The sequence below is a fragment of the Lolium perenne genome, chromosome 4, assembly GCF_019359855.2.
Source record: "Lolium perenne isolate Kyuss_39 chromosome 4, Kyuss_2.0, whole genome shotgun sequence".
In the NCBI taxonomy this organism is placed as follows: Eukaryota; Viridiplantae; Streptophyta; class Magnoliopsida; order Poales; family Poaceae; genus Lolium; species Lolium perenne.
In genome coordinates this window covers 300,756,497-300,770,438 of record NC_067247.2, presented here as the reverse complement: position 1 = coordinate 300,770,438, position 13,942 = coordinate 300,756,497, and positions in this window count along the sequence as shown.

Here is a 13,942-nt window from a genome sequence, read left to right as displayed (position 1 = left end):
GAGCCGATTGGTGAGTTCCACAGGCGCCTTCGTGTACCTCGTGTAAGAGCCGATTCGACTCGGCTGGTCCCAGGCATTTGAGAAGTAACCCCTCCAAGGTCCTGTAGAGCATGTCATCTCCTATAAGGACATATTTCATGGCCTTGTACCTTATCCGTTTAGGTGCCCCCCGAGCCGAATCTTTCAAGTAATTGAAGATATCGGCTCTCCAGTCATCCTGCTCCAGGAACTGTACCTGAACATCAGCTTCATCTGTGGCGTCCTTGTAGCCTGATGCCACCTGTGCGAGGTCGCTGGCTTCGGTATTTTGTGACCTTGGGATCCAATTGAAATTTATGTACCTAAATTGTGCCATCAGCTCACGGCATTGCATCCATAATGGGAAGAGTGACTCACTCTCGCACTTATATTCCTCTGTGAGCTGGGAAATCACCAATTTTGAATCTCCAAAAAGTTCCACAGCCTCTGCCCCGGCTTCCAAAAGCAACTCCATTCCCTTGCGTATTGCTTCATACTCAGCGACATTATTGGTGCAAGGGGTAGATAACCTGATGGAGAAAGAATATGTTGCCCCCCGAGGCGACATGAGTAGAATGCCGATGCCACAACCATCATCACAAGCCGATCCATCGAAGAACATGGCCCATGCACGCACAGATAGTGCTGCTATGTCCGTGTTGATTCGTTCAGCAATCAGATCGGCCAATGCTTGTCCCTTGACTGCCTTCGCAGGCTGTTACCGGAGATCAAATTCTGACAACGCAAACATCCATTTCCCGAGTCGGCCTTTCAACACAGGGGCCGACAACATATGTTTGATGACGTCTGACTTGCATATGACGACAATTTCCGCTGACAGAAAGATGTGACGAAGCTTGGTGCAGGTGAAAAATAGGCAGAGGCACAACTTCTCGATCTCAGGGTACCTTGTCTCTGCATCCAACATCCTTCTGCTGAGGTAAAAAGCCACCTTCTCCAGACCATCATAAAGTTGTACCACTACTGACGCGATGGAAGTGTCAGCCACTGATAAGTAAACATAGAACGGTCTGTCTTGCTGAGGTGGCACCAACACAGGCGGCGTCGTTAGATACTGTTTAATCTCGTCAAACGCTCGCTGCTGCTCTGCCCCCCAGTGAAACTCGTCATCAGATTTAATTTTCACCAACGCCATGAACGGCTCGATTCGTCCTGACAGATTGGATATGAACCGTCGGACGAAGTTGATTTTGCCGATGAGACGTTGGAGTTCTTTCTTCGTGGTAGGTGGCTGCATGGTTCGTACTGCCTCCTGACTTTTCAGGCCGATCTCAATTCCACGTTCATGAACCAAAAAACCCAAGAACTGACCGGCCGTTACACCAAAGGCACACTTCTTTGGATTCATTCTTAGCCCGAATTTTCTAGTTCGGTCCAGGATGCGTCGCAAATCATCCAAGTGCCCTTCTATGGAGACAGACTTGACCACCACGTCATCGATGTAAATTTCCACCAACTTGCCGATCAGATCATGAAAGATGTAATTCATGGCCCTTTGGTATGTTGCACCGGCATTCTTCAGCCCAAAAGTCATGACCACATATTCAAACAAGCCCACTGATCCTGGTACTCTGAATGCAGTCTTGTGTATATCTTCTGGAGCCATGAAAATTTGGTTGTAGCCGGCGTTGCCATCCATGAAACTCAACACCTTATGGCCAGCAGCTGCATTGATCAATGTTTCCGCCACAGGCATTGGATATTCATCCTTTGGAGTAGTGATGCGTGTGGTTGACACGTCCGTTGGGAACCCCAAGAGGAAGGTGTGATGCGCACAGCGGCAAGTTTCCCTCAGTAAGAAACCAAGGTTTAATCGAACCAGTAGGAGTCAAGAAGCACGTTGACGGTTGATGGCGGCGGGATGTAGTGCGGCGCAACACCAGAGATTCCGGCGCCAACGTGGAACCTGCACAACACAACCAAAGTACTTTGCCCCAACGAAACAGTGAGGTTGTCAATCTCACCGGCTTGCTGTAACAAAGGATTAACCGTATTATGTGGAAGATGATTGTTTGCAGAAAATAGTAGAACAAGTATTGCAGTAGATTGTATTTCAGTATAGAGAATTGGACCGGGGTCCACAGTTCACTAGAGGTGTCTCTCCCATAAGATAAACAGCATGTTGGGTGAACAAATTACAGTTGGGCAATTGACAAATAAAGAGGGCATGACCATGCACATACATATTATGATGAGTATAGTGAGATTTAATTGGGCATTACGACAAAGTACATAGACCTCTATCCAGCATGCATCTATGCCTAAAAAGTCCACCTTCAGGTTATCATCCGAACCCCCTCCAGTATTAAGTTGCTAACAACAGACAATTGCATTAAGTATTGCGCGTAATGTAATTAGTAACTACATCCTCGAACATAGCACCAATGTTTTATCCCTAGTGGCAACAACACATCCATAATCTTAGAGATTTCTGTCACTTCCCGCATTCACGGAGACATGAACCCACTATCGAGCATAAATACTCCCTCTTGGAGTTACAAGCATCTACTTGGCCAGAGCATCTACTAGTAACGGAGAGCATGCAAGATCATAAACAACACATAGACATAACTTTGATAATCAACATAACAAGTATTCTCTATTCATCGGATCCCAACAAACGCAACATATAGTATTACAGATAGATGATCTTGATCATGTTCGGCAGCTCACAAGATCCGACAATTAAGCACAATGGGGAGAAGACAACCATCTAGCTACTGCTATGGACCCATAGTCCAGGGGTAGACTACTCACACATCACTCCGGAGGCGACCATGGCGGCGTAGAGTCCTCCGGGAGATGATTCCCCTCTCTGGCAGGGTGCCGGAGGCGATCTCCTGAATCCCCCGAGATGGGATTAGCGGCGGCGGCGTCTCTGGAAGGTTTTCCGTATCGTGGCTCTCGGTACTGGGGGTTTCACGACGGAGGCTTTAAGTAGGCGGAAGGGCAGGTCAGGGGGCCACACGAGGGCCCCACACCACAGGTCTGCGCGGCCAAGGGCCAGGCCGCGCCGCCCTAGGGTTTGGCCGCCTCGTGGGCCCACTTCGTCTCCTCTTCGGTCTTCTGGAAGCTTCGTGGCAAAATAGGACCCTGGGCGTTGATTTCGTCCAATTCCGAGAATATTTCGTTACTAGGATTTCTGAAACCAAAAACAGCAGAAACAAAGAATCGGCACTTCGGCATCTTGTTAATAGGTTAGTTCCAGAAAATGCACGAATATGACATAAAGTGTGCATAAAACATGTAGATAACATCAATAATGTGGCATGGAACACAAGAAATTATCGATACGTCGGAGACGTATCAGCATCCCCAAGCTTAGTTCTGCTCGTCCCGAGCAGGTAAAACGATAACAAAGATAATTTCTAGAGTGACATGCCATCATAACCTTGATCATACTATTTGTAAAGCATATGTGGTGAATGCAGCGATCAAAACAATGTATATGACATGAGTAAACAAGTGAATCATAAAGCAAAGACTTTTCATGAATAGTACTTCAAGACAAGCATCAATAAGTCTTGCATAAGAGTTAACTCATAAAGCAATAATTCAAAGTAAAAGCATTGAAGCAACACAAAGGAAGATTAAGTTTCAGTGGTTGCTTTCAACTTATAACATGTATATCTCATGGATATTGTCAACATAGAGTAATATAATAAGTGCAATATGCAAGTATGTAGGAATCAATGCACAGTTCACACAAGTGTTTGCTTCTTGAGGTGGAGAGAAATAGGTGAACTAACTCGACATGAAAGTAAAAGAATGGTCCTCCATAGAGGAAAAGCATCGATTGCTATATTTGTGCTAGAGCTTTGATTTTGAAAACATGAAACAATTTTGTCAACGGTAGTAATAAAGCATATGTATCATGTAAATTATATCTTACAAGTTGCAAGCCTCATGCATAGTATACTAATAGTGCCCGCACCTTGTCCTAATTAGCTTGGACTACCTGATCATCGCAATGCACATGTTTTAACCAAGTGTCACAAAGGGGTACCTCCATGCCGCCTGTACAAAGGTCTAAGGAGAAAGCTCGCATTGGATTTCTCGCTATTGATTATTCTCAACTTAGACATCCATACCGGGACAACATAGACAACAGATAATGGACTCCTCTTTAATGCATAAGCATGTAGCAACAATTATTATTCTCATATGAGATCGAGGATATATGTCCAAAACTGAAACTTTCACCATGAATCATGGCTTTAGTTAGCGGCCCAATGTTCTTCTCTAACAATATGCATGCTTAACCATAAGGTGGTAGATCTCCCTTACTTCAGACAAGACGAACATGCATAGCAACTCACATGATATTCAACAAAGAATAGTTGATGGCGTCCCCAGAAACATGGTTATCGCACAACAAGCAACTTAATAAGAGATAAAGTGCATAAGTACATATTCAATACCACAATAGTTTTTAAGCTATTTGTCCCATGAGCTATATATTGTAAAGGTGGAGAATGGAAATTTAAAGGTAGCACTCAAGCAATTTACTTTGGAATGGCGGAGAAATACCATGTAGTAGGTAGGTATGGTGGACACAAATGGCATAGTGGTTGGCTCAAGTATTTTGGATGCATGAGAAGTAATCCCTCTCGATACAAGGTTTAGGCTAGCAAGGTTATTTGAAACAAACACAAGGATGAACGGCGCAGCAAAACTCACATAAAAGACATATTGTAAACATTATAAGACTCTACACCGTCTTCCTTGTTGTTCAAACTCAATACTAGAAATTATCTAGACTTAGAGAGACCAAATATGCAAACCAAATTTTAGCATGCTCTATGTATTTCTTCATTAATGGGTGCAAAGTATATGATGCAAGAGCTTAAACATGAGCACAACAATTGCCAAGTATCACATTATCCAAGACATTATAGCAATTACTACATGTATCATTTTCCAATTCCAACCATATAACAATTTAACGAAGAAGAAACTTCGCCATGAATACTATGAGTAGAGCCTAAGGACATACTTGTCCATATGCTACAGCGGAGCGTGTCTCTCTCCCACAAAGTGAATGCTAGGATCCATTTTATTCAAACAAAACAAAAACAAAAACAAACCGACGCTCCAAGAAAAGCACATAAGATGTGATGGAATAAAAATATAGTTTCAGGGGAGGAACCTGATAATGTTGTCGATGAAGAAGGGGATGCCTTGGGCATCCCCAAGCTTAGACGCTTGAGTCTTCTTAGAATATGCAGGGGTGAACCACCGGGGCATCCCCAAGCTTAGAGCTTTCACTCTCCTTGATCATGTTGTATCATCTCCCTCTCTTGATCCTTGAAAACTTCCTCCACACCAAACTTAGAACAACTCATTAGAGGGTTAGTGGACAATAAAAATTAACATGTTCAGAGGTGACACAATCATTCTTAACACTTCTGGACATTGCATAAAGCTACTGGACATTAATGGATCAAAGAAATTCATCCAACATAGCAAAAGAGGCAATGCGAAATAAAAGGCAGAATCTGTCAAAACAGAACAGTTCGTATTGACGAATTTTATCGAGGCACCAGAATTGCTCAAATGAAAATGCTCAAATTGAATGAAAGTTGCGTACATATCTGAGGATTACTCACGTAAATTGGCATAATTTTCTGAGTTACCTACAGAGAAAACAGCCCAGATTCGTGACAGCAAAGAAATCTTTTTCTGTGCAGTAATCCAAATCTAGTATGAACTTTACTATCAACGACTTTACTTGGCACAACAAAACACTAAACTAAGATAAGGAGAGGTTGCTACAGTAGTAAACAACTTCCAAGACACAAAATAAAAACAAAGTACTGTAGTAAAAACATGGGTTGTCCCCCATAAGCGCTTTTCTTTAACTCCTTTCAGCTAGGCGCAGAAAGTGTGTATCAAGTATTATCAAGAGATGGTGCATCTACAGTGGGGTGTGGAGTTTTCTCAACTATGCATTTTATCTTTTCTATGTGAGTTTCAGAGGCTCCCTTTTCATTAGTCTTGGGCTTGCTACTCTCATCAAACAAATCTTCAGGAACAATCCAATCAAAATTCTTTTCTAGTGCCTCACACATTCCCAAGAGCTTGCAAGGTATTGATGTTTTAATATCCCCCTCATAATTAACTTCATTAGTGTACTTTTGTCTATCCTTTTCCATCTTCTCAAGGGTACTGGCAAAGTTGGTATAAGAGCCTAGCATATTATATTTAGTGAAGACTTTTCTAGCTTCTCTCGCTATTCCCCCAAATTCTTTAAAAATGGTTTCTAATACAAAATCTTTTTTTTCTCCTTCTTCCATATCACTGAGTGTAAGAAACATATGTTGAATCACAGGATTAAGATTAACAAATCTAGCTTCTAACGCGTGTACTAAAGAAGCAACAGTAATTTCATAAGTAGGAGCAAGTTCTACTAAGTGTCTATCTTCAAAATCTTCAACCGTACTAATATGAGTGAAAAAATCTTCTATATTATCTTTCCCAAGGATAGACCCTCGGCCTACCGGTACATCTTTAAGAACAAACTCAGGAGGAAACATGATGAAATAAGTAAAGCAAATACAAGTAACTAATTTTTTTGTGTTTTTGATATAGAGTGCAAGATAGTAAATAAAGTAAAGCTAGCAACTAATTTTTTGTATTTTGATTTAGTGCAGCAAACAAAGTAGTAAATAAAACTAAGCAAGACAAAAACAAAGTAAAGAGATTGGGAAGTGGAGACTCCCCTTGCAGCGTGTCTTGATCTCACTGCAACGGCGCCAGAAATTTGCTTGATGCGTGTGGTTGACACGTCCGTTGGGAACCCCAAGAGGAAGGTGTGATGCGCACAGCGGCAAGTTTCCCTCAGTAAGAAACCAAGGTTTAATCGAACCAGTAGGAGTCAAGAAGCACGTTGAAGGTTGATGGCGGCGGGATGTAGTGCGGCGCAACACCAGAGATTCCGGCGCCAACGTGGAACCTGCACAACACAACCAAAGTACTTTGCCCCAACGAAACAGTGAGGTTGTCAATCTCACCGGCTTGCTGTAACAAAGGATTAACCGTATTGTGTGGAAGATGATTGTTTGCAGAAAACAGTAGAACAAGTATTGCAGTAGATTGTATTTCAGTATAGAGAATTGGACCGGGGTCCACAGTTCACTAGAGGTGTCTCTCCCATAAGATAAACAGCATGTTGGGTGAACAAATTACAGTTGGGCAATTGACAAATAAAGAGAGCATGACCATGCACATACATATTATGATGAGTATAGTGAGATTTAATTGGGCATTACGACAAAGTACATAGACCGCTATCCAGCATGCATCTATGCCTAAAAAGTCCACCTTCAGGTTATCATCCGAACTCCCTCCAGTATTAAGTTGCTAACAACAGACAATTGCATTAAGTATTGCGCGTAATGTAATCAGTAACTACATCCTCGAACATAGCACCAATGTTTTATCCCTAGTGGCAACAGCACATCCATAATCTTAGAGATTTCTCGTCACTTCCTGCATTCACGGAGACATGAACCCACTATCGAGCATAAATACTCCCTCTTGGAGTTACAAGCATCTACTTGGCCAGAGCATCTACTAGTAACGGAGAGCATGCAAGATCATAAACAACACATAGACATAACTTTGATAATCAACATAACAAGTATTCTCTATTCATCGGATCCCAACAAACGCAACATATAGTATTACAGATAGATGATCTTGATCATGTTCGGCAGCTCACAAGATCCGACAATTAAGCACAATGGGGAGAAGACAACCATCTAGCTACTGCTCTGGACCCATAGTCCAGGGGTAGACTACTCACACATCACTCCGGAGGCGACCATGACGGCGTAGAGTCCTCCGGGAGATGATTCCCCTCTCCGGCAGGGTGCCGAAGGCGATCTCCTGAATCCCCCGAGATGGGATTAGCGGCGGCGGCGTCTCTGGAAGGTTTTCCGTATCGTGGCTCTCGGTACTGGGGGTTTCGCGACGGAGGCTTTAAGTAGGCGGAAGGGCAGGTCAGGGGGCCACACAAGGGCCCCACACCACAGGTCGGCGCGGCCAAGGGCCAGGCCGCGCCGCCCTAGGGTTTGGCCGCCTCGTGGCCCCACTTCGTCTCCTCTTCGGTCTTCTGGAAGCTTCGTGGCAAAATAGGACCCTGGGCGTTGATTTCGTCCAATTCCGAGAATATTTCGTTACTAGGATTTCTGAAACCAAAAACAGCAGAAACAAGAATCGGCACTTCGGCATCTTGTTAATAGGTTAGTTCCAGAAAATGCACGAATATGACATAAAGTGTGCATAAAACATGTAGATAACATCAATAATGTGGCATGGAACACAAGAAATTATCGATACGTCGGAGACGTATCAAGTAGCTCTTTTGAGATCTCGAAAATCTATGGCGACACGCCATCGGCCATCCTTTTTCTCTACAGGTACGATACTAGAAATCCATTCAGCATACCTGCATGGCCTGATGAACCCGGCGGTCAACATTTTCTCGATCTCTTTCTTGACTTCTTCAAGAATTTTGGCCTTCATCTGACATGCTCGTTGCTGGAACGGCCGAAATCCTTTCTTGAGAGGGAGCCGATGCTCAATTATGCTCCTGTCTAACCCAGCCATCTCTGTGTAATCCCATGCAAAGCAATCTGGGTATTCTTTTAACAGAGCTATCATCAGGCTCCTCAGATGCGGATCTAACTTTTTGCTGATAAAAGTTGGTCGTGGCTTATCCCCAGGACCAATGTCAACATCTTCTAGCTCATCAGCCGATGTAAACCCACACCCTAGCTTTCCGTCACCTGCTAGATCGATGCTCAACACGGGCAAAACGTATGGCGAGGATAATATGGGCCGATTGCTGGAATCGGCCCCCATTTTGATTGCATTGCTCAATGAAGGTTTACATCTTGTTTGTGGTCTACTATATCTACGTGACATGCTTGAGTTGACATCATTACTTCTTATTTTTTGGGGCCGATCACAGGGATCGGCCTTGTCACGTACGTCCGTAGACTTTGCTCTTGCTATACTGTCAGGCCGGTGGATAAGACCAGCCTCACCCCGTTTTTTGTCACTTCGATGCGCTCATAGCCGTCCAAACTGACTCCAGAGAGTGGCTCTTGGTCTACCGCGTCCCAAATGTTCATGCCAGCCATTGAGATTTCGGCTGAGTCATCTGCATGGACTACCTCCACTTCATCTCCATCCCACTGTATCAAGCATTGGTGCATTGTGGACGGAATGCAGCAGTTGGCGTGAATCCAATCTCTCCCTAGTAGGACAGCGTAGGTGCTTTTGCTGTCGACGATGAAGAATGACGTGGGGATTGTTTTTCGGCCTACAGTCAGATCCACGCTCAGAACGCCTTGCGCTTCTGATGCTTGGCCATTGAAATCGCTCAATGTGACGTTAGTTTTGATCAGATCCGCGCTAGAACGTTCCAGGCGACGTAGCATGGAGTACGGCATTATATTGACTGCCGCTCCCGTGTCAACCAGCATGTTGTTGACAAGCTGCCCGTTGATATAACCTTTCAAGTACAGGGCCTTCAAGTGTCTGTAGCTCCTTTCTCGCGGCTTTTCAAAGATAACTGGCCGTGGGTCGCAGTCAAGTTGTGCTACAGATGCCTCTTCTGCTCTTGGTGCACAAAACTCCGACGGAAGTATGAACACCATGTTTGTGCTAGCCGATGTCTGATCATCGGCTTTCTTTGGTTTGGGGCGCCACTCTTTCTTCTGTGTACGACCCTCTTCGTCCAAAGTTTGCTGAATTTTCGCGGCCAGATCGGGCCGCGCCTTCCTCAGCGTGTGCAGGTATAACCTCTCGGCTTCCTCCAAACTACGTAGCCGTTGCACCCTACGCTTCTGAGAGTGGCTGAGTCCATCAGGGCACCACCTTGGTCGGTGGTATCTATCTTCTTCTTCTTCTGCTTCTTCTTCTTCTTCTTCTTCTTCTTCTTCATCTTCCAACTCCTCGAGATCTTCCACTCGAGAGGACTCAGCTTGTTTGTTCCGAGATGGGAGAGGCCCTAGACGTTTGAACACTGACACGTCTCCTGCGTCCTTCTTCTTTGGTCCACATTCTGGGCAGCTTTCGATTGTAGGCAATCGGCTCATTCCTGAGTCCCAGCAGTGTTTAAAGAAGGGGCAATCCCAGTGTCGGTCCATGTCTTCTTGCTCTCTTGACCTTCCCCTAGCGTGACGCTCATATCCTTCGTCGTCTCTATCATACCGACGATATTTTTTGTCGTTGACGTTAAGCCGACGATCTCTTTCGTCAGCCGTGTCATACCGCCGGCGTTGGTCATACTGACGCTCATATTTGTTAAGAAGGTGCTCGGAGAGTGGCCGTTGGTACCGCACGCTTCTCACTTGTTCCTCGGTGACGTACCGTTTGTCATCATATCGGGGCCGGTCGCGTGAACCGGCCTCCTCCTTGTCCTTACCACGAGCACGACTGCTCTCTTCTTTGTCCTTGCCAGGGTGGTATACAGGCCCTGCCATGTTAATACTGAACGAGAAATCTGGCTGACGCCTCGTAGGGTAACTGTACTCCACCATGTTGACGGCAGGGAACGGTTGCGTGTCCACTTTCATGGCATACTGGCTGAAAATCAGACGGCCTTGTTCTATCACCATTTGGATCTGCTGACGCAACACTTTGCAGTCGCTGGTGGTATGGGTGAACGAATGATGCCACTTGCAGTATGGCCTTCCGTTCATCTCTTGCACCGTGGGGATTCTATGGCCTTCGGGTAACTTCAGCTGCTTCTCCTTAAGCAAAAGATCGAAAATCTGCTCAGCTTTGCTTACGTCGAAGTCAAACCCTTTTGCAGGACCTTGTGGTTTAACCCACTTGCAGGACACGGGGTTTGCCCCCCGAGCCCATTCAGCCACGGCTACTTCCTGGTCTCCTGCAGAGTCTTCATCCTCTTCTGTCTCAACCAGGCTTATCGCGCGTTTGAATTTGTCCTGGTACAATTCTGGGTGGCGCTGTTCATACAATGAAAGTTTTTGAACCATATGCGCCAGTGAAGTGTACTCCGCTTGGGAAGCCATGTCCTTGATCGGCGACGCGAGACCTACCAGTGCCAGATCAACTGCTTCTTTCTCATTCAAACGAGCCGAATAGCATCGGTTCCTCACGTCCCTGAAGCGCTGAATGTATTCTGACACTGTTTCTCCGCGCCTCTGTCGTACTTGTGCCAGATCGGCAATGCCAGCCTCGGAAGCTTCTGAGTGATATTGCATGTGGAACTGCTCTTCCATTTGCTTCCATGTCCGGATTGAATCTGGTGGCAACGAGGTGTACCATCCAAAAGCCGATCCCGTGAGAGACTGCGCAAAAAACCTTACGCGTAGCGGGTCTGATGCTGAGATCATGCCCAACTGTGCCAAATATCGGCTCACATGCTCAATTGAACTAGAGCCTTCTGAGCCACTAAACTTTGAGAACTCAGGGAGCCGATACTTGGGGGGCAGTGGAATCACGTCATACTCGTTGGGGTACGGCTTGGAATAGCCGATTGCCCTCCTTTTCGGCACCATGCCGAACTGGTCTCTCAAGATTGCGCTGATCTGGTCCACTGTAGGAGCTGCAGGGGTTGAATTTTGCTGATCTGTTGGGGTGGCGTATTTAGCCAGCCACGCCTGCTTATCGGCGTCTCCTCCAGTAATTGCTCCTGTGGCTCCAGAAATTCCTCTTGTGGCTCCAGAAATTCCTCCTGCTGTAGTCTGGTTCGTGCGCGCCAAGTTGTTGCGCCCGGCACGTACATGCACGTGTATCCATGCGGGATTTCCTTAGGCGGTTCCAGCATGAACTGGTAATCAGCAGGGTCGCCTCCAATCTTGTAGACGACGAACGCCGGTGAACCCGGCGGCTCTGGAGCTGCTAGCGAGAACGGCAGCTGCGGTCTGGTGTAGAGCGGCATCTCTCCTTGGTGAGTCCCTAGTGTAGGTCCTGACGGAGAGTACTGATGCTTCATGATTTCCTGGACCACGCGAAGCGCAACGCGCTCGAAAGCGTTCACCAGGCTCTTGGAATGACGGTGTAGCGAATGAGCTACCATGTAGTTAACTTCCTAGATCGCAAGATGCGATCTAGGCAGCATAGCGCTTACCCGGAAGAAACCCTCGAAACAAGGGGTGGCGATGCGCCTAGATTGGTTTGTTGTGAACGTGATCGTCCTCCTTTCTCAATAACCCTAGATACATATTTATAGTCCGTAGACTTTCTAACTTGGGAATAATCCCAACCGTGCACGAGCTAAACTCTATCTTTTAATTCTAACCGACACGTAACCTACTATAATTTACAGATACACGGGCAATCTAGCCCAAACTCTTGCACGAGGCCGATTCATGAATATTTCCCGTGTATATTCTCCAAGCCCATCTCAATCACGGCCCACCTCCTGACTTGGTTAAAATCTGGTGATAACAATAATACAGTTACTAGTTCAGAAAACATGTTCCTCATTTCTCATCCAATATGCGTTTCTGAAAGTCCGAAACCATGCGTGGGACAAGGATGGCGGCGGCGGCCCTCCTCCCGTCGGCTGTCCCCTGGCGGACCGGTCGGCGCGGGTGGGATGGGCGGCGTTGCGGTCTCCCTCCTCTCGTCGGCTTCCCGCAGCACTCCAGCAGGGGTTGGTGGTGGGCGGCGGCCAGACCCTCGGTCTACGCCATGCCATCCACCCTCGCCTCTCGTTGGTGCGTGGAGGCGATCTCGGGCATCTTCCGCGTCACGAGGGCGCCCGGGGCAGCAGCCTTGGGTTTGACGGAGGAGGTGGCCTCTTCTTCGCCGGAGAGGGTCGGCCTGCGGTTGGTGGTGGTGGATTTTTGATCTATCATCGCCATTCGGCGGTGAGATGGAGGTGCATGGAAGCTGGTGATGGTGTCGCCGGTGGAGGGTTGGGTTGACCAGCTCAGGATGGTCGCCAACGTGGGGGTCTGGCCTGAATAAATGCGGCGGTCTTAGGGTCTCTCTTGCGTGAAGAGGAGGACCTACCGGAGGCCTGGACTCGTGATCTGGCCGGAGGGTTGAGTTCCGGAAGGCTCCGCCGGCGAATGTAGCAGTGCTTTGCCTGGAGTTTGCTGGATTGGAGGTATTCGGTCGTGCGCACCCATGCGTTTATTCCGACCGTTTGGTTCTGGAGGGAGAGGCGCGAAGCTCTTTTTCTGTGTTGACATCAAGTGACTATGGATCCATGATGAAAGTCGGAAGAAGAGAATTTCATGAAGGCCGGAGGGGAGGACTTAGAGCTAAGGGAGGTTCAATTCTCCGCGCTGTTGAGGTGCTTGCTTGGTGTCCGGGCTTCACAGCAGCGGTATGAAAGTGGGGGCGACAACACATGTGAAGAGCAGAGTCCCACCTTTCAGGGTGAAAACCCAAGGTCTGGCCTTAACTGTTTGTGCCTGGTAGTGACCATGGTGGAGGCATTATTTTGAGAGTGGGGACTATCTTTAGGGTGAAAAGCTAAGGTCTTTGATCGGGCGACGACGGTGTTGGAGCACTGTTCCCTTCTTGGAGGTGTCGTTTTTTGGAGAGTCTGTAATTCAGATGTTGTCATGGTGGTGGATGTATTGTTGTTGTTAGGCCCGAGATACTGTAGCGAGACTTTTGTTTCTTAGTTTTGTTTTCCTTTTTTTGGATGTGTGCATCCGTAGTGCCATTAGGGTGGTGCGTTGTTGCAGAGGCTGGGTGTAATTGGTATCTCTCGATATTAATATATTCCCTTTATCAAAAAAAATGTGTGGGACAAGGGGGAAGAGGGGAGGTGGCGGCTGGTGTAAGGTATTGACCCCATGTCGGTAGAGAAGGGCGACGCGGGGGTCTCCTCCTCTCCGCGGTGTTCAGTTAAAATTCAAGAGTCACACTTCGGTCAAAATGCATCTTGTATGAATCATTT